At 37.4% G+C, this 20771-nt stretch overlaps 1 protein-coding gene across 3 annotated transcripts in view; it reads right to left on the reverse strand.

Annotated features, from left to right (window-relative positions):
• The window catches only part of NIPBL (NIPBL cohesin loading factor), a 184207-nt gene that overhangs the window by 136707 nt on the left and 26729 nt on the right, over nucleotides 1-20771 (reverse strand). The gene's annotated exons all lie outside the window — the stretch shown is intronic.

Raw genomic sequence — 20771 nt, forward strand, 5'->3', positions numbered from 1 at the left:
AGTCTGAGCACTGCACACCTCTACTAGGGACAGGTTGACAGGCTGGATTAGAGAGTAGTTGGGTGAATGGATAGGGATAGGTGGCATAGGAGACAGGAGTTTTGAAAGGAATGAAATCTTGGGAAGAAGTCAATGTGAGGAGAACGAAGGAGATGGGGTAGAGGAGAATGGGTGAGCAAGAAAAAAACATAGATGGAAAAAGCGGTAAAAAGAAGAAAAAGGATCAACTGACAGGTGTCAGAAGTGGAGTAGTATAATCATAGGTCAACCCTGGAAATTGACAGGAGAGACAATGAAGCTGAAGAAGGCAGTTCTGTTGGAAGGTAACTGGTACTGGGGGACAGAACTTCATGGAGGCCACCATTGTTGACATTTGTGTAACTGGAGAATAGCAGCTAAAAGCTGAGGATGAAAGGATGCTAGAAGGCTGCAGTCAGCTAGCATGCATACAAAGATATGTACCGTATTTTTCCGACAATAAGACGCCCCCATGTACAAGACGACCCCCACTTTTCCAGCCCAAAATTAAAAAATCAATATTTTAAAGATAGTGCAGAACACATTTTTATTTAGTAATTAGTTAACATTGACCTGATACACTCGGTGGGAGGAGGTCCAAACCGTCTCTCTGCAGCTCTATTTCCAGGCTCTTTTGCTTAACTGATTACATTCAAGCACGAGTGAAACTGCAGATAGCTTGTCTCTGCAAACAGCCTTCCTCTAATTGGTTTGTTCAGCATCAGCTGACATCAGTTACATCAGGCTTGTGACTGGAGGAAGTCTGTTTGGGAGACAAGCTATTTCACTCGTGATTGGAGGCTAGCAATAGGAGGAAGCCTCTCTGCAGAAACAAAGTATGGGCAGTTTGGAACTGCGTGATTCTTGGCTGACTTCCTTGAATAAGATGCCCTTCAGTTTTTAGGGTAAGGATTTCAGAAAAAAGTATCGTCTTATAGTCGGAAAAATACGGTAACTTCCCCCAGAGGGACTGGTGAACACAGAGGCAGTTGCCGAAGGGGAGATCATAAGTGATGAAGAAGAACAGGAAACACTTTCAGAGAAGCCAAGACAGGATTTTGGATAGGATACTGGACAGTAATACCAAGAGCTACTCAAAAGAAGTTGCAGAGGATTGGAGAAGTCACTGATCCCCTAGTGACAGTAAATAAAGTGAAAGAATGGGGGAAGCCCAACTTCACTGTGAGTGCACTAGTGGCAGGTAGCAGATCTATGATGATCCTGACAATTAGAGTGAGCCCAAAATAGATCCAGTTGGATGTAGTAGTTAAGGTGCTGTACTAGAAACTGGGAGACTGTGAGTTCTATTGTCCCTTAGGCCTGAAAGGCCAATCATTCTCTCTCAAACCAACCCACCCCACAGAGTTGTTGTGGGGAAAACAGGAGGCAGAAACATTATGTATTTTGCCTTGAATGGTACAAAGATGGGATATAAATCAAATAAATATTAAATAAATAAATAAATAAATAAATAAATAAATAAATAAATAAATAAAGGTTACTGCCGCATAACACCTATTTTGCAGTTGTCCCATTGTCTACCAGTAGGTTTCTAAGCCCAATTCAATGTACCAATGTTTATCTGCAAGCCTTTATACAGTATAGTGCCAGGTTACATTAAGGATTGTCTTATCCAAAATTATTCTGTCCATCCTGTTAGGTCATCTAGAGAAGATCCACTTACAAAGGATCTGTGAGAGGTAAGAGGAGCGTGGGCCAGAACCTGTACTTTCTTTGTGGCTTTGTTTCCTTTGCTCTTGGCATTCCGGAATACACTTCTTTTTAAATGGATATCTGATGCTTAAGTCCAGTCGTGACTGGGCAGCTACTGTTGCTTATGTTCTGATGTTCTTATGTTGGTAGGTTGTTTTTATGCAGATGGATTGATTTTTAAGAGATGGATATTTTATGTATTCATGCTTTTAGTTTGTATACCACCCAGAGTCATTCTGAGACAGCAGAATAGAAATTTTGTAAAATAAATAAAACCTAAAGATTTGGCCAAATGGGGTATTCATCAATCAAAGCTGTTCCCATCAAAGCTGTTCAGGTAAGATGACAATAAGAAACAAACTGCACAGTAGTTGCAGAGATGTTATAGTTTACGTACATACATATTTGCATACATTTCCAGAAGGCTTTATTTCCAATACTGTGGAATTCTGTTACTGCATGCACTGAAAGCAATTATATAACCACTTTTAAAAGGAAGAGATAATCCAAATCACTAGACCAATGCCTCATACTCGGAAAGGTCCAAGTAAGGCCCTGTCACTCTTTTTAAATTGCTCTAAATACTTAAATGATAGACACTGAAGTCTCTTCTGAAACTTTATGTATATATGTAAACTATGACATCTCTGCAACTATTGTGCAGTTTGTTTCTTATTGTCATCTTACCTGAACAGCTTTGATTAAAGACAGAGTAATGTACATCTCATGTACTTTCAACAGATATATTTCAGGAAAAAGTTGGACAAATATGAAGTACAATCAGTAATACTTCTGGCCTTGTTATTTAAATGTTGTCCCCTTGAATTAAGTACTAACATGAATTTTATTTTCTTTCTTATCATATAGCTATAGCTCAATATATTGTCAGTCCTATCCTTCCAAATAACTAAAACATATTAAAATCCTGTCCCATCTCCTTTTTTAAAATCATATTCTCTGTAAACTAAATATAACTATATCCTACCTTTCCTTCCTTTACATTATACTCCCTCTGAACTACTTTATAACATGTGGCATCCAGAACTAAACTCAGTATTCCAAATGTATATGTTTATGTATACATCTTTTAAGTGATCCTATATAGACAAGATTTCAAGTTTCAAAAAGTGCAAATGAGAAACATATTTAGCAGCTGAAAACACCAGTGATAGCTACTTATAACAACATGCAGGAACTGCATGGCTTTGCATACCATCTGCAAACAAAGGTAAAAGCTCAACATTGTACAATATGAAGAATAGATCTTCCTCACTAAGGCAAAATTATTGTTTTTCCTAACTTTATACATCTTTATTCAAAGAAAAATGTATTTCAAGGGGCAGAATGGAAAATATGCTTCACCAGGGACCAAAGAGCATGCTGGAATAGCACTCTCCTGTTTGGATTTTTCCCCCCTCCAGCAAGTAAACTAGACATTATAGCTCTGGGTTATGTGACATGCAAACCAGGAACTACAGGCAGTCCTTGCTTCACAGCCGTTTAACGATGGTTCAGAGTTACAACGCCTTGGAAAAAGTACTTTATGACCTGTACTCGCACTTACGATCATCACAAACTGTCGCATCACCCTCCACGGTCACATGATCACGATTTACAACCTTTCTTATGATAGTTGTTAAGCAAATCATTGTGGTCATTAAGTGAAACATGTGGTTGTTAAGCAAATTCCCGCAAAAAAAGTACATTGGGGAAGCTGGATTCACTTAACCACCATCATAAAAAAGGTCGTAAAATCAGCTCCGGTCACATGACAATTCGCTTAACAACCAAATCACTTACCAACCTAAATTCCAGTCCCTATTATGGTCAGATAGTGAGGACTACCTGTATTCCTCTTTCAACAAGCCACAGTCAGGAACCAAAAGCACACAAAAGTTCTGGCTCACACATCAAATCAGTAAGCATCTGGATCCTGAACAGTCTATCTATGAAAGTGGTGGGTTCTCCATGTCTGAATGTTGGATACCCACCTCTCAAGTATGATATAACTGGCTTTCATGTACACTCAGAGGGTTGGATTAGATAATCCTTGTAGTCCCTTCCAATTTCACAATTCTATACAGGTAGTCCTCAATTTATGACCACAATTGGGACTGGAATTTCCATCACTAAGTAGTGCAGTAGTAAAGCGAGATGTCACATGACTGCATCCCAGCAGTCCTGGTTCCCATTGTTAACTGAGAATCATGAGTGATTAAGTGAGTACCCACCACAATCCAAGCCATTCTGGGCTTGTTCCCTCCCAGCCATGAGCCTCAGTAAGGTAAGGGACTGCCTCCAGCTCCCCCCCGCCTATCTCCCCTCCCATCTCTGCCCTTCTGGCCACTCTGCAACCTGCCTTGCGAGGCAGCATGCAGCCCCAGACTATGCAGCTCTGGGGCTGCTTGCCATACCCTGGGAAGCCGCAGCTGCCCCAACACAGTCCCAGCCAGAGTAGCCCTCATCACCCTGCACTCTCAGACTCCTGCTACCCTGAGCTCCATCACTCCAGCTGACTTTTGCCATCTTCTTGCTCCCACTGCTGATGAGGTGTGCCTGGCCTGGCTAGGCTGGGCTTTGGCTGCAGGAAAAAAAAAAAAAAAAAGCCAAAAGGAGCCCCAGAGCCATGATGTGCCAAAATGCCCCTTTGCAAAAAGCTCCTGGAACATGGCACACCAAAATGCCCCTTTGCACCACACTCCTGGGCGTGGCTGGGCTGGGCTTTTGATTCACATTGCAGAAAGGAAAAGCCAAAAGCAGCCCATGAGCAGCAGCGCACCAAAACACTCCTCTGCACTGCACTCCTGGGCAGGGCAGGGCAGGGCTTTTGTTTCGCACTGCAAAAAAAGAAAAAAGAAAAAAGCAGCCCCTGAGCAACAGCACACCAAAATGCCCCTTTGCACTGCACTCCTGGGCTGGGCTGGGCTTTTGGCTCATTGTATCCTCATTATATTTTTCAATATATCTTTGAAATATACAGTGAAATCTTGATTTACTGGATCTTGATACAACAGATTTCACATGCAACAGACCAAATTTATAGAGTGATTTATGTCATTTCCAAAATGGCATCACTATGCAAATTATGCAATTTGTATCATTTGAATCAATTTGCATCATTTGTGTAACTTTTTTGGTTAATTTTATTGAAGTTTTTAATAAACATAGTAAAAACTATTACAAACTAAACTAGAAGAAAAAAGAAAAATAAAAGTTCAGAAACTGCAGAGAAAAAGAAAAGAAAAATAGTAGAAGAGAAAAGAAAAAAAAAGGCAGCAAAGACAGTAATAAAGAAGTAGCTTCCAACCTTCATCACACCAAGCATAAGCTAATATACTAACTTTTCACCCTCTTTTAAAGTTACAGACAAAAAAACTCTTCTCCCCATAGTTTTTTATCTATACGCAATCCAGAAATCATCTTTTCAATCCTAGTTCAGCAAAAAGTCCACTAGGAGTTACCAGAAATATCAAACAAATAGTTTATTCCTGGTCAAATAGTCCAACTTTATATTCCTTCTTTTTGCTCTGCACAATCTTGATCTTTAAATCATTCCTTTGGCATTTCAGGATTTGATCTTTCATCACTCTCTGGGATTTAAAAGGAGTCCTCAAAGCTTTTACCAGCCTACTGAAGAGGCATTGTCAGGATTTCTTGTTGCAGCTGTTCCACATCCAGATCCTTTTCTTCCCATAAAGTGGCATCGTCCAGAATTTCTTGTCACAGCTGTTCCATGTCCAAATCCTTTTCTTGATTCATCTTTTGCATTCCCATTTTGGTAATCTCAATTTTGTCATCTTCCATGTCTTCAAACACTATAATGTCTATGTCAGGTAAAAGTTTTTTAAAGTTTTTCTCATCATCTTCTAAAAATTATCCATTGAAATCAGTATCCTTTCTGAAATATTAGTTATTAATATTTCAATCCAGGTTTCAAAAAACTCCTTAAAATAAGAAATAGTTAAAGTCAGCTTAACCATTTTAACTCTTTTCTGCCTGGTCCTTTAGTTCCCTCTAGTTTCCATTTGCAACCTTCATCAAGCCTCAGTTCCTAATATCGGTTTAGTTCCATTTCAGTTGTTTCCTACAAGTATATTATTTAATTATATACTTGTTTTTCAAATCTTGCAGCAAAAATAACCAATATTCCAAAGCTCTCTGGTCTCCCAATATGTTTAAAACTTTCTTAAGTCAAAATCCTTTCTCACACACCATCACAGAGTTTGCTTCCAGGTGCACTTGAAGGTGCTGGTTACTACCTATAAAGCATATACGGCATAGGGCCTGGTTACTTGAGGGACTGCCTGTCTCCCATAGCATCTGCAGGGTTGGCTCGCTTGGGTTCCATTGATTAAATAATGCCACCTATCGGTGACCCGGAAGTGCGTCTTCTCTGTATCAGTGCCTGCCCTTGGCAGTTCCTCCCAAGATTCGAATGGCTCACACCCTGCTGGTGTTTCAAAATGTCTTAAAGACCTGGCACTTTACCCAGGCCTTTGGAGAGGATGACTGATGCCCCATTCTTTCTTTCTGTTCCCTTCTAGGTTTATTTTCTTTGCCATCATTGTTCTTCTGTCTTCTGCTATTTTTGTGGGGGGGTTTCCTAAAAAATCCCACAAAACCTACCCAGAATCAGTGGGAGTCGGGCAACATAAAAATGTATTGTTATTAGTGGTGGTGGTGGTCACACAGTCAGCCAGATGTTTAGACTGGATTTGGCATTTTTATCCACCTATCGAGTCCTTCCCAAGGACCTGGAATAGGAAGATGTTGTTTGATGTTGTTAAAGGTATCATCACAGGATGTAAGCTGTTCCAAATAAAGCTGCCTTTTGGAATTGGCTGATGGTTATTTTATCAATGCCAATGGTCTTCAAGTGGTACTCCATATGTTTTGGAATTGCACCTAAGGCGCCTATTACTACTGGTATTATCTTTGCTTTCTTTTGCAACAGTTGTTCTATTTCTATTTGCAGGTCTTTGTATTTTGTGATTTTCTCCAGTTCTTTCTCTTCTGTTCTGCTGTCTCCAGATATTGCAATGTCCACTATCCAAACTTTTTTGTCTTTCTTATCAACAATTAAGTCTGGGATGTTATGTGGCAGGTGCTTGCTTGTTTGAATTCTAAAGTCCCAGAGCACTTTAGCTTCTTCATTTTCTGTTATTTTGTCTGTTTTGTGGTCCCACCAGTTCTTGCTTAAAGGCAAATGGTATTTCTTGCATATTCCAATGCCCCATTGTTGCTACTTTGTCATGCCATTGTTTGTAGTCAGTCTATGCAATCTTCTTGTAGCAGCTAACTAGGTAGTCCACTGTTTCTTCAGCTTCTTTCCAGAGGCAGCATTTGCTGTCTGTTGCTATCTTCTCAATTCTGGCTTTATATGCATTTGTTCGGCTTGTAAGGATTGGCTTTTAAAGCCAGAATTAGCCCCTCTGTCTCTTTCTTCAACTATCCTCCTCTTAGCCATTGCCAAATCTTGTTGTTCTCTGCTACCAGCTCTTGTTCTCTGTTGTTGTTATTGCTGCTTTTATTTTTATTTATTATTATTATTATTATTATTATTATTATTATTAAAGCTTTCATCATTTTTCTTTAACTTGATAGAGAAAATGAAGATACTTGAGGTAAATTAGAAGCCTAAGGAATCAGAGGCTATATGATATAGAATGTGTCAACCCCACTAGGTAGACCAGACCAGAAAATCAACTCCACAGGAAGACTAGATCTACACTTTATTGAGATTGGTTATAATAACAGAATCTTGTAAGTCTGATTGTACTGTACCTCACCTCCTTCTTGTATTCCATTGAATCAAGGAAGTGTTGGCTTGAGCCACTTCCAAATATTATCTTATTTCCCAGGACTTAAGTAATATTTCAGCCCTCTTAGCCTAGATAATGGTTGTTGGCTATTTCTGTCAAGGTTGCCTCCCTTACTCTCTACACTATGTGACAGAATTAAGTTTGGCAGTCTCTCAAATTTTACCTTGGGCAAATGTCTAGAGATTTTTTAAAATTCTGCACTATTTGAAAGAAATTCTCTAATATCAAGAATGTCACCACTGTGATGTACTGGTTAAGGTGTTGGGCCAGATCCAGGAAGGCCCAGATTCTATTCAGAAAACTCATCAGGCAGCTCTGGGCCTGTTACTGTCTCTCAGCCTAACCCATCTCAAACGGTTGTTGTAGGAGAAAAAATGGGATATAAAGAAAATAAATAAAGTGTAAGAATAATGCTATTCTTAACAACATTTATATTTCCTCCATATTATATTTGAACACTGCTTTACAAAGTATATCAAACATTCCAAAGGAAACTGTATACAGGCAGTCCTCATTTAGTGACCACAATTGGGACGGCAACTTGGTTGTTAAGCAAAGCAGTTGCTAAGTGAAATCATGACTGTGCTTATGATCTTACTTCAGCTTTCCTTCACTTTACAGACCTGTGACAGTCGTACATGTGAGGGTTGGTTGCCAAGTTACTTTTTCATCACCGTTGTAACTGTGAATGGTCGCTGTCCAAGGCAGTTGCTAAACAAGGACTACATGTAATCATCTTTTAAAACTTTTTTGAGGGAAAACATATCCAAATTCTGCTCACTATCCTATTCACAATATACCAGTAAAACACCACTTATATGACTTACAAAAATCTGCCCAAAACAGACAACTTACATTAATATCCTAATCCTGTTGACTAACTCACTATGAATTCAGTGCCTTGCAAACCATTAAAAAAGTCAGGCATTTTTAGGGAAGCAGTATTACCTTCACAATTCTAATGATCACCCTGTTTTTACCAAACCAGTCAATGAACAAAACAAAACAAAACAAAACAAAACAAAAAAGCTTCACAAACTACTTTATAACCTTTATAACTGGCTTTGGTCTACTATTATCAAAACAATTTGTGAAATATACATTACAAATAAACAATGACACAACAGATTATTTCAAAATTTATTTGCTGTTCTTCAACTAAATGAGCTAATAATTGTTATATAAAGATGTTAAGATAATATATGAAAAACATAATAAACTCCAAAGAAGCAATGCAGTACATAACATTAAAGTGTTAATAAGTTATATCTCAGCACCAAAACAATCCTCCATACCTCAGAATAGTATAGGAACTTAGATAAGGGCCAGCCTAAATTCATATTAAGGGCTCAATCCTCTCTCCCATCTTATGAAACTGCTGAGGAAGGTCATCCAACAGTTTTGGGTTCAATATTATCTATATGCTGATGATATACAGCTCTATCTGAGGTTAAATCAGTGCATGGAGGTGATAAAGGTCTGGATGGGAAGAAACAGACTGACAATCAACCCTAGCAAGGAGGAGTTGCTATGAGTTTTGAAACCAACTGATTCTGGGATAATACCAAGTCTAGTTCTGGATGGGGTATACAATCTGGGGGTGTTCCTGAACTCTTAGCACCTGTTGGAATAGCAGGTAGCATCTGTGGCCAGAAGATCATTTGCCCAGCTTTGCTGGTGTACCAGTTGTGACCATTCCTGGAGCAGAATGAGATGGCTAAAGTCTGTTATGCCCTTGCTACCTCATGGGTAGACTACTGTGATGCACTCTACTATACATAGAACTGTCCTTTAAGACTACCCAAAAACTGCAACTGGTGCAAAATTGGGCTTTCAGAGCTGTGAAAAGTTGGCTCTTCCAGCAGGTATAGTGGTCTATCACCTGGTAGTTTATTCTGCTGATTATAATCCTTTCTGAGTTGGTTATTCTCCCTGATATCTTTTGTTGTCTGTCTTGTTACATTTATTGGTTTTAAAAGTCTTTTAACCTTAGTCGTAAGTTGCCTAAATTGACCTTGGTGATTGAGGTGACATATAAATAAAGTAGGCTACATATTAATTGGGACAACCCATTATTGTCATATAACACACCAATATTGCAATAGCTTAATTGCTTGACAGTTTGTTTCCTGGGGCAATACAATGTGCTGGGTGATCCCCTTTATAGTTTGGAGTGTGACTATCTTTGAAATAGCCTGCTCCAAACAGAAACTGCCTGTCCAAAGCATGCCTATGGAGAGTGTTTACTGAGAATCCCCATGAGATGTAACAAAAGGGGCCTTGGAGATGAGCATTCTTTACAGGTACTTCCCTCCTATAGAATGTCCTCCCAGCAGACATAAGAACCACACCCTCACTGTTAGTATTTAAGAAACTTCTAAAATCAATTTTTTGTTTGCATTTGGGGGTGGGGGGTGGGGAACTGAAGCAAGAATGAGAAATGTAACTGAGCTGAACCGAATCTGGCTGCTTGGTATTATAATATGTAGTGTTTTTTAAATATTATTATATTGAAGTTATGTTGATAGTATTATGATGATGATATATATTTAATAATTTTGAAACAATGTAATATATTCTATGTATTTTATGTTTTCCTGTAAGCTGCTTAGAATCACATGATTCCCAGGTTCCAAGCCATTAGTTCTTGAAAGATTATAACCAGCGGTTTAAGTTGTGCTGAGCAATGGAACAGGTCCTATTTCATAACTCACCATTCTAAAAAAAACAGCATTCAAAGCAACAAACAATAAAATATAGATTACAATCAGAGACATAAGAAATAAACATTCAAAAATACAGATCAACATTCCCATATTTCAAACTCAGTTCAGCAAGGAAATACCTTTCTGAATGAAAATAAACTTGACTACTGGCAGAAGCAGAGAGCTGGGATCTACTTTGTCTTCCCACCCTCAGCAGGTAATTCCAGAGCCTGAGAACAGTCACTAAAAAAATTCTTTCTAATATGACCATTAAGTATGCTTTGAGGGCAGTCAGATGCAAGGATCTCTCCTGAGGATCTTATAGATCAGGAACAATGCAAACTTTCAGAGTTGATCCTAAATAGAACAGGTCATCAATAATATTAATAGTGCCTAGAAATGACCAGAAGCCATTGAGACTGCTGTAACAAGTGATGCTTCATATAGTTCCCAAATCAACAGGTGAACTTTCAGAATCTTTTCAGTTATCCCCACATACAATAGAGTATACTTGGTACAGTACTAGTGTTATGTTCATTCAATAGGTTCATCAACCTGGCTTTATTTTGAACTTCCAAACAATCTACAAAGGCAATCCCAGAGTGAATATGTTATATTGATAACATATATCATAAGATAAACAAGGAATGACAAAGCATTAACAACTTTAGTCAGACCATCTCTATCAAGGAAGAGCATAAACTGACACTGACACTGACACAGGCTCTATTCTAGCAGCTTTCTGAATCTCCAGCTATAAGATTAAATCTAAAAGCACTTCCAGACTAGAGACTTAAATCTTCTAATGAAGTGGAAGCCCAGCCAGAATAGGCAGATCATTACCAGCCTACACCATCAGATTTTCTCTCTCCCTCCTTATACATAAATAATTCCAGATGAAGTTCAACACTTCAACAGTTTCACCCAAATACTGAAAAAGGACAAACAGATATTATGAAATTAAACTACATCAGAGAGAATCTTGAGTCCCATGAATTACTTTAACTGCCATGGAAGTTGTAACCCATGTGTCCTATTTTAAGTCACTGATTAAGAAACTGTATGTCACAATAGATAAAACATCAGATTGTAATTTAAATTGGGGGGGGTTATACTTCATATTAAATAATAGATGGGTTATTAAACAATCTGAATACATTATTGGACCTATAATTATCCTGTTGAATACTACTAAAGCATATATACAAAAAGGCATTTCTATGTAAGTAACAATTTACACTATTTAAAATATATAAAAATTAATCAGTAGAAAACACTGTAAATTATTTATGCCATCTTTTTTTGATAATTTAAAGGTTTAAATGACTAAAATCAATACCTTACATTCTTGATTTTAATTGATTGCCCTGAGTTAAACCAATTAACCAAGTTAAATCTTCTCTTGATGTGGCTTGCTGCTGTCTTCTGGCAGGATGTTTTTTTCAACTTCTCAGTCTAGCATTTATTCTTGGTATTTTCCAAAGGTCTCCCATCCAAATATTAAGTCTGACCCTGCTTAATCTTTTTAGATCAGCCAAGATCATGCTGCCACCTAGCTAGCCAACATGCTATGTAACTAAAATTGCTACTGCTAATCTAAAAAATCAGAACTGGTTTATGGGAACTGATTTCCACATTATTTTTAATTAATACAATGCCAGTAGTACATATCATATCATTGTTTCATCTAATCAACTGAAGCCTCTGAAGGTAACTTCTCCAAAAGCTCCACCACCTCCTCATATAGAAGTAACTCAAAGAACTGTTTCCCTGGGGTTGTTTCAAACCAGTTATCTCTCTCACTTTGGAAAACACTCCAAATGCACAAAGACAGCTTCCTAGGAGTAGGCAGAGGAAAGTGACCCCCATTAAGGAGCACTATCGAACGCATGCTCTAAGTACTCTGACACCACAAAACTCCAGCCCAATCATATCAAAAATGGATGTGTGAGGAAAAGGGCATATATAAAGCATCTTAAAAGAAATCAAACCTGAAATAATGAACAAAAGCACTTTATACTACAAAAAATGTATATTTGATAAAATACTTGTATTGTTTTACAAAAGCATCAGGAAAAGCTCTGAACACAAAAAGCTTTAAGCCTCCATTTTGGTATAAGATAAAGAGGAAAGAAAAAGAGATAGGAAAATATACAGTGTTGCATTTACTTCTGTTTTATTTCATTTGGAGTGAAAGCTTAAACAGTTAAGCCAAAGAACTTTACAGAGAAAAAATGACATTCACCAAAAATATTTTAAAAAATGAGGATGTAAAGGGGGATTGGAAATTAATGTAGGGCCTTGGTATAGGATAACATATAGTCTTTAAAAACAAAACTTCAGAGAAGTGACTAGAAATAGCCAAAGAAAATGGGACAGGAGAAAAAGTTGAGGGACAAGACAGTCAGCTTTCTCTTGTGTAATGGCTATACCAAGAAAGTAGTAAAATTTGGGTCACACGTAAGGAGCAGAGAAAAAAGTAACATTAAAAATAAAGCCAAAACCTCTTATTATATCAGCTAACAAGCCAGCATTAAAAACAAAACACTAGCTTCCATTCTTGGTTTGTCAAGCATACAATCTAACAGAAATACCAGTTCAGACATAATATGAATAAATCAAATGTTTATTCAGCAATTCCTCATAAAAGAAATAACTAAATAGTGATGGTAAAGTTTGCATCTGTATATCTGCTCAGTCTCACATCACGAAGAGTTCTGGCTTATTGCAATTTTTGAACCAACTTAAGTATCAATGTTAATGATACAAAAACAAAAATCCCTTCTCACCCCTATGGGTGGTATGTGTCTTCCTCAATCTCAGGTCCTCTACCAGAGACCTTTGGGTTTGAGGATTCTGCACAGTATCTTAGCTGTTCCTAGCACTGTGCTAGGACAGAGAGCTCTGATGTTGTTCCTGGGATCTATTGGAGCCATTCTTCCAGCTTAGGAATCACAGCCCTGAGTGTTCCTACCACCATTGGGACCACTTTGGCCTTTACTTTTCCATTATAAAAAGTTATTTGCTTACTGTGCTATCCCTAATAATAAAATTTGATCTGGAAATCCAATGACTAGTTACAATTCAGTGACAGATGTCAGGATATCCAACAAAAAATTCTAAATTGAATCTGTGAAATTTTTAAGAGTCAATGTAATTTACTTAAGTATAATCTAACATTAACAATAGCTCTAATTCGGAGCTATGGTAATAATTTTTAAGTTATTCTGCAAAACATACTTTGGAAGACTCTATATAGAGAGAGATAGAATCATCATAACAAAGTATGTATATTTCAAGAACATTTATTGATGTTTTATTTTGCTTTCATGAATAAGTTAGTATCCATGATAACTACTTATCCTAATAGTCTGAAGCAAAAGAAAAGCAAAACAAAGCAAACTTCAAAGTCAGCAATATTGTTTACCATTATTTATATTATAGGGGAGTTAACAATAATATATAAATCACATTATAGGATAAAGAAATACAAAAAACTCAATTAAAAGGTAACACTTCAGAAACATATTGATCATATTTACACACAATGAACATGCAATCGTTTGGCACCTACTTGGTTTTTTTCCCCAAATGTGATTAGCCAATCTAACCAAGAACTTGTCATGTGAGCTAGGATTGCCGGTCACTATTCATAGTTGTGTTATTGCAAAAATGCATAAATAATATTCATGATTTCTCCATAAGGTATGAACTGAATCATGTGGTGGTAATTCGGAGGTATTTTAAAGTAGAAGTAATAAGTTAGATATTACTTTTACTAGAGATACCATAATTGATTCCGGGGGGGGGGGGAAATCTGAATATCTGCAGACTTTCTACTGCATAGGCTGTTAAAACAGAAATTCCTTTTCTAAATCAGAATTGGTCTGCATCTGTATGTACTTTTTGATATTAAATCTATATTAAGCCTTAAAACTAATTAAATGACTCTAAAATTAAATCACTGAGCTATTGATCATTTTCTCTTATTGCTGGACAGAATCATTACAATCAGAATGGACAACTTTCAGCTTTTTATTTATTTATTTACGCAAGCAAGCAAGCAATTTATACGGCCGCCCAACTCACTCACAGTGACTCCAGGGGACTAAGAGGAATAAAAATCCCAAATACAAAACTCATTACACCCACCCCTTTAATTTCATTTTCCTAATGTTCCAGTTTGTTCCTTCTGCAACCTTATGAAACAAGACATGATTAGTTTTGCTTCCAAAAAATGGTCCTATGTTAGTAAAACTTGAAATGCAGAAGCAGCAACAGAATCTTAAATATCCTATCATTACAATGTTGTGATATTACCTTTCTTACCTGCTAAAAAACTGCCTTAGTAAAATTTACCTTGAAAAGTAGGATGTAACTATTTTTCCCTCCAACTTCAGGTGGAATGAGTTCTTAGCCCTTCCTACAGTGTTACATGTTACAGAACTTCCTTCCAAGATATGCTTATCTGGTTCAAAAAATACTTGAAATGTCAAGACCATCTTTCTTCTCAGCCTTTAGAAGTAAGTAAAATTTATAAAATAAATCAATTTTATTTATTTTCTTATACTGACATATTTATCTTTTAAATAAATTGAAAGACACTGAAAATTAACAGAGTGAACAGGCTAAATAATTTGATAGAATCTTTATTTGACTTTACTTTTAAAAATGTATACATCAAAAAAAATTATATATAGATAGATAGATAGATAGATATAGAGAGAGAGAGAGAGAGAGATATATTTATATTTTATCCTAAAGAGACCCCAAGGCAATCTGCATAAAAATATAAAATTCAAATATAACATTTAAGAAAGGCGTAACATATTCCATCAGAAAAAGCATCCATTCTAAAATCAATTCAGACCAAGTTTAAAATTTAATAAATGCCCGAGCTAATAAAAACATGTTGCTTTGGCAATGAAAAGGAATCAAATTAGCTGCCAAACCTATCTTAGGAAAACATTCTAGAATTGGAATACTATCAAAGAGAAGTGAATGTTAATGTACTGTTCCAATGATGCATTCAAAGAAGGACCTATGCTGTGGATATCAATGCTCAGACCAGAGAACATGGAAAAAAGGCTTCAGATACCTATGCTTTATATGTGACTAGACAACCCATGACCCATTGGGTCATTATTTCAGAGATATTTCCTTACCTAAACAGAGAAACAGAATGACCAAGGGCAAAAAAGCAGTGGGAATGTGAGCAATTTATGACTTGCTGCTGGCTTCCCCATTGATTTTGCTTGTGGGAAGCTGGCAGGGAGCATCAGAAATTTCCCTCCCTCCCCCTCCCTCCCTTTTCCTTCTTTCCTCCTCCCTCTTCCTTCCTTCCTTCTTTCCTCCCTTCCTCCCTCTTTCTTCCTTCCTTCCCTCCCTCCTTTCCTCCTTCTCTCCCTCCTTCCCACATATAATATAGGCTTGCACTATTTGCCCTCCACTCATGACCTTCAGGAGAGCCCCTGTGAAACCACCTCCTCCCCCTCAACTGACCTGCGGAACTGCCTACCACTTTGCTGAGGGGAGGTGGAACAAAGGGAGTGCTGCGGACTGCAAGGAAAACTGCACCCCAAGGGCCCCCCTCAGAGGAAAAGGGCTCACTCATCGACCACCGACGCCCCCCAGCCAGCCCTACCTCACCAGCAGGCATTCAAGCTGCTCCCTCGTCCTTCCCTCAATGCCCACTGCCATCTAGAGATTTCAGATTTTGGCCTCAGTTCCAAAGCAGCCAATCACTAATTGCCCGTCGGGCCTTGCCACCAGCTGATTGGAGAGGGAGGCAGGAAAGAGATTGGGGATCCCTCCTTCCTTCGTACATATAATATAGGGTTGTGCCATTTGCCCTCCGCTCAGGAGAGCCCTGGTGAAGCTGTCTCCTCCTCCTCCTCCTCAGCTGACCAGCGGAACTGCCTGCCACTTTACTGGGAGGAGGTGGAACAAAGAACTACGGACAATGAGGAAAACTGCACCCCTGCTTCCTATTCCAGCATGTCCCCAAGGGCCTCCTCCCTTGGGGAAGAGGGCTCACCCATCAACCACCAGTGGCCTCCCAGCCAGCCCTACCTTGCCAGCAGGCATCCAGGACACTCCCTCATCCTTCCCTCATCACCCACAGCTGTTAAGATTTCAAATTTCGGCCTCGGTTCCAAAGCAGCCAATTGTCGCTCGCCTGTTGGGCCTTGCTGCCATCCAATTGGGCACAGGGGACAGAGGGAGGCAGGAAAGAGGTTGGGGATATGCCCACAACAACCACATGACCTGGGCCAACCACAGAGGTGCAGCAGCATAGACATGCTGAAGCAGCCACAAATATAATGTGATACTTTGTAAAACAACATTTCATTTAAGTAAACTTGTCAGTTTTTTATACAGTTTTAAGACTGTTCTGTGATGCAGACATATATATAATGCATGGCAATAATTCACTGTACAGGTTACCGGAGCACGGAACATCACAGTACAGATATCCCATTTAGAAAAGACCCAAGCTGGTAAAAGGCACACCAAACCAGCAAGGCACCTTAAGTTTCTAGCGACACTATCAAGGAATGAAAACCTATCGAGAACAAGTTGAACAATTTCCCAGATCCAGAGACCACTACCCACACTGCTTCCAACTTGTTTGGATTCAGATACCGTTTACTCACCTTTATATATATCTCAATGCTAAGTACAAGCAACTATTAAATACTCCATACCTTCATCCAGTTCAAAGGATACAGAATTCTGATGAACCTTTACTACAATCCCAGAACTCCACAGTGTTTAGAATTTCCTTTGGAACTTGAATAATGAGGCTAACATCTAGTTTAGAAAACTATAAACAACTTCATCCTCAAGGAACCTAATAAACTCATCACAACGGGGCTTTCATGTTAAGATTCCTCACTATTTAAAAAAAAAAAAATTCTGCTCAACTGCTGCCCAAGAAAATTCTTTTAATATTTCATGTTAGGTGGATTCTTCCAGGTTATGCTATTATGCAAAAGAGTCTGCGCTTTAAGACACAGGTTTGTGAAAGTGAATCATGCCTAAAACAAACAAGATTGCTACAGACCTTTTAAAAAGGTGTTACTGACATTCAAGAAGCTGGAAACAGCTACAAAACTCTTACCAAAAACTTTGGCCTCAACAATTGATGATCAGGAAAATAACAGAAAAAAAACACATGTTGTTACTTGTCCTAGGAATGGTCATCCAACAAAATCACTCTAATAGCAAGGTGTATAATACACTATGACGTTGCCAAGAATACCATGATAATGGCAAGCCCCTCTCATGTTATCAGACTCTTGACTGCGGTAACCAATGTGTGGATTTTTAATAAGGAAAGCCCTCAAACTCACACCTGACTGTCATTTCATTGAATCATAAACAGGGCTTATCACCTTAAGAGAACTGAGCCTGCTGAACTGCCTGATTCAAGCAGAGCTGACACATCCAGTGCATACATCTCCGCTAAGAGTGCTTGTCTGGTTCCTTTTCATGTGAGATTTGGTGAGAGGGGAGGGGAATCATAAAACTATGTTTCTCAATATACACACTGTCCCTTTAAAACAATTTACCCCTAGAAATTCAGACTGTACTGTTTTAGATGGGTCGAATTATTTCAAAAAGCATTTGGTTCTTAATGTTGGTAAATAAGATACTGCAAGGAGGGGAGGCATTATTTTTATTACAGTTTTAAATGTGTGTTTATAAAGAGTTTTAGAGTTTTTATTGTTATGGACTTGTGTAAACCAAAAGAAATCCATATGAAGTTTGTAGTATACAAATGTTGTAATAAATAATCATAGGATTTCACATACTTTTACCAACAAAGATAATGAATGTTGGCTCAATGTGTTCAGTGAAGTCATGACATTGTACATTGCTTTGGGTGTTTCCTATTTAAGTAGGATCTCTTTAATGAGGTTTAAATGAAGCTCTGATTGCACTGTAGATCACAGTACTGAAGGATTGTGGATAGTTTTAGAGAGTTCACTTTCTTGTCACTGTATTTGCTAGTCTTAAAAAAATCTCTGTTGTCACAGTTTAAAAACAGTCTAGCTGATGAGTTGCTATACTGACAGCACTCCTCAGCAGCAGCAACATTCAGGGTAGACAAAACACTTTCACTCCTAGGAGTGCATCCACTCCATCTTAGCCATATAAAGACTAGAGCAAAAAGTTCTACACCCTGTTTTTTCTTAATGTGTATCCTTACTATCTTCAGTGTGCTTCAGCTCCCAAGTAGAACTGGATGATTTTTTAAAAACAATGAATTAGAAAAAGAAATGTATTTGAATAATGAATAAAATGGACAAAGACATGATATTCACAACTGAAACCCAAAACAATTTCTAAAGCTATATAACAGAATTGTTTTTTTTATGTAAGGTTATCATCATTCCTATACTGAAGAGAAGCAATAGATGCAACAGGAAGATAAATTTCTGCCTCCAGGAACTGCTGTAATTTTCACAACAGAAGATTTATATATTTATGCATTCATTTATTTATGCATTTATTTGTTACATTTATACCCCAGTGCAATCCTGAAGGACTCTAAATGTATACCCATGGTACATTTAAAAAGAAATAAAATGCCCAAAAACATACAAAAAACCAGGCATCATTTCTCAAGTGCCTTTCCTTAATGTTAACATTCTTTATTTTTCTATAAATGCTTGGATCTGTTCCTGTCTTCTATTAAAGATAGCACATGTACAGAATCAGGGACTGGCAGGAACTCACTTCTTTAACTAGCAGAAGGGTCATAAAAGGTCTTTTAGAGATATCATCACATTACTAGCTGAAACTATGCTGATTTTTTTCAGCCTTTTTTTTCCCCTTCATTTTTGATGTTTTTAAAGAATAGAAATGGAAATATAGTTTTTCCATTTTAAAACTTCTCACATTTTTTGAGGTCTGAAATCATGCTGCCAAAATTAGGTAGCAAATAGATGATTTACAGCTGCATGAATTTAGGCTATGGACAGTGGTGGAATAAAGGGGAAGTGTGGAAACAGGAGTGATTTCTTTCCCAGAAACCTCTTAGTTCCACCCCTACCCTTTAAAAAAATAATAATAAAAAATAGAAATTATGCTGGTGACAGCCATTTTGATGCCAGTTTTGATGGTATTATTTTAGTGTCCTGGAGTGTGTGCAAACAGAGGGGTGAGTGGTACTCCACTGCCCTATTCCTCACAATAAAGGAAGGCAATCTCTAAAGTTTTGGAGCTGGAAAGCATTATTTCTCCTTGTTCTATGAGCAAGCACCCAAGACTATAAAGGAATAGGGCAACACAAAATATCTAAAACACTACTGTATATGTTTTTTTACTGAAAGGCAAGAATTTATTAAGCTTTCTTCAGTTTATTAAGGTCTATTTTGATTACATTCATTTGTTTTCATAATCTATGCAAATTATAACTGACTTTTTATTGTTACGTTGTTATTGAAAAAATAATTCATCCAATGATATGTCACATACTAGCATGATTTTATATATTATCAAGTTACACATAATATTATACATTTTAATATTCCTAATGTAAGCAAGCTATTCTAGATCAATGAAGGACACTAAAATGTACGTAATTTTCCCCCCAAAAAATGAGAGGGAAGGTACAACTTATTTCCTGGCCTCTCACTTTCCAGAAATGTTACAATTCTCTCCATTCCCTTTGATGGTAGTTTTCAAAAGACTATAATATTAAATTTTATTTAGCAATTATGCCTACTAAATGACAATAGAATGTCAGCAAACTACTCATTTATGACAACAGGCTATAATACATCTGATACCATTCTCTTTCCGCTATCTGTATAACTTTTCCCTGTTTTTTCTCACTTGGCTAGCTTCAGCCAAAATTAATGTAATGGATTATAAGGTCCCAAACAATGTAACTTATTATATTTATTCAAGAGTAAGTGCCACACTTTTCAAAAGGTTAATTTACTGACAGGTAACCATTCAAAACCATAACCTAGATTATACAATTTGGCACATTTAAATTTAACTCTACACATTGACCCAGAGATTCAGCATTTCCCATATGCTGAACATAATACTCACCCAAGGTTTCCATAGTTTCATTCAACAGCAGTCTATCATTCACTGTGCAGTATACATGCTTTGGGGGGAAAAATATGCTCATTCTTTTTATCCTAGTAAGGGTAGCCTTCCTGCTATTTGCTTGCTTCAACAATTTCTTAACAGTTTTGTCCAGTTAACAATCACTATATATTACGATCAGTGACTCAAATCTCCTTTGAGTCACTGATCTGAATAATTCACTTAAGTTGGAGTGCAAATGAAAACATAGAAACATGTATGAATCGAGTGATGTATTTATTCTTGATGTGAAATTGATGTGAGAAAAATCTGTATTATTCATTGAAACCTTACAAAACAATATGCAAAGTTATTGGATGACAAAGATAAATGGTTTCCTCTGATCTTCCTAGCTGTATTACTAAATTTATTCATAATACTAAATAAGATTTGTTGATTAAAC

This window comes from Python bivittatus, unplaced genomic scaffold (genome assembly GCF_059951505.1).
Source record: "Python bivittatus isolate LINGU-HERP-01145 unplaced genomic scaffold, Pbiv_v1 ctg000570_np1212, whole genome shotgun sequence".
NCBI classification, from domain to species: Eukaryota; Metazoa; Chordata; class Lepidosauria; order Squamata; family Pythonidae; genus Python; species Python bivittatus.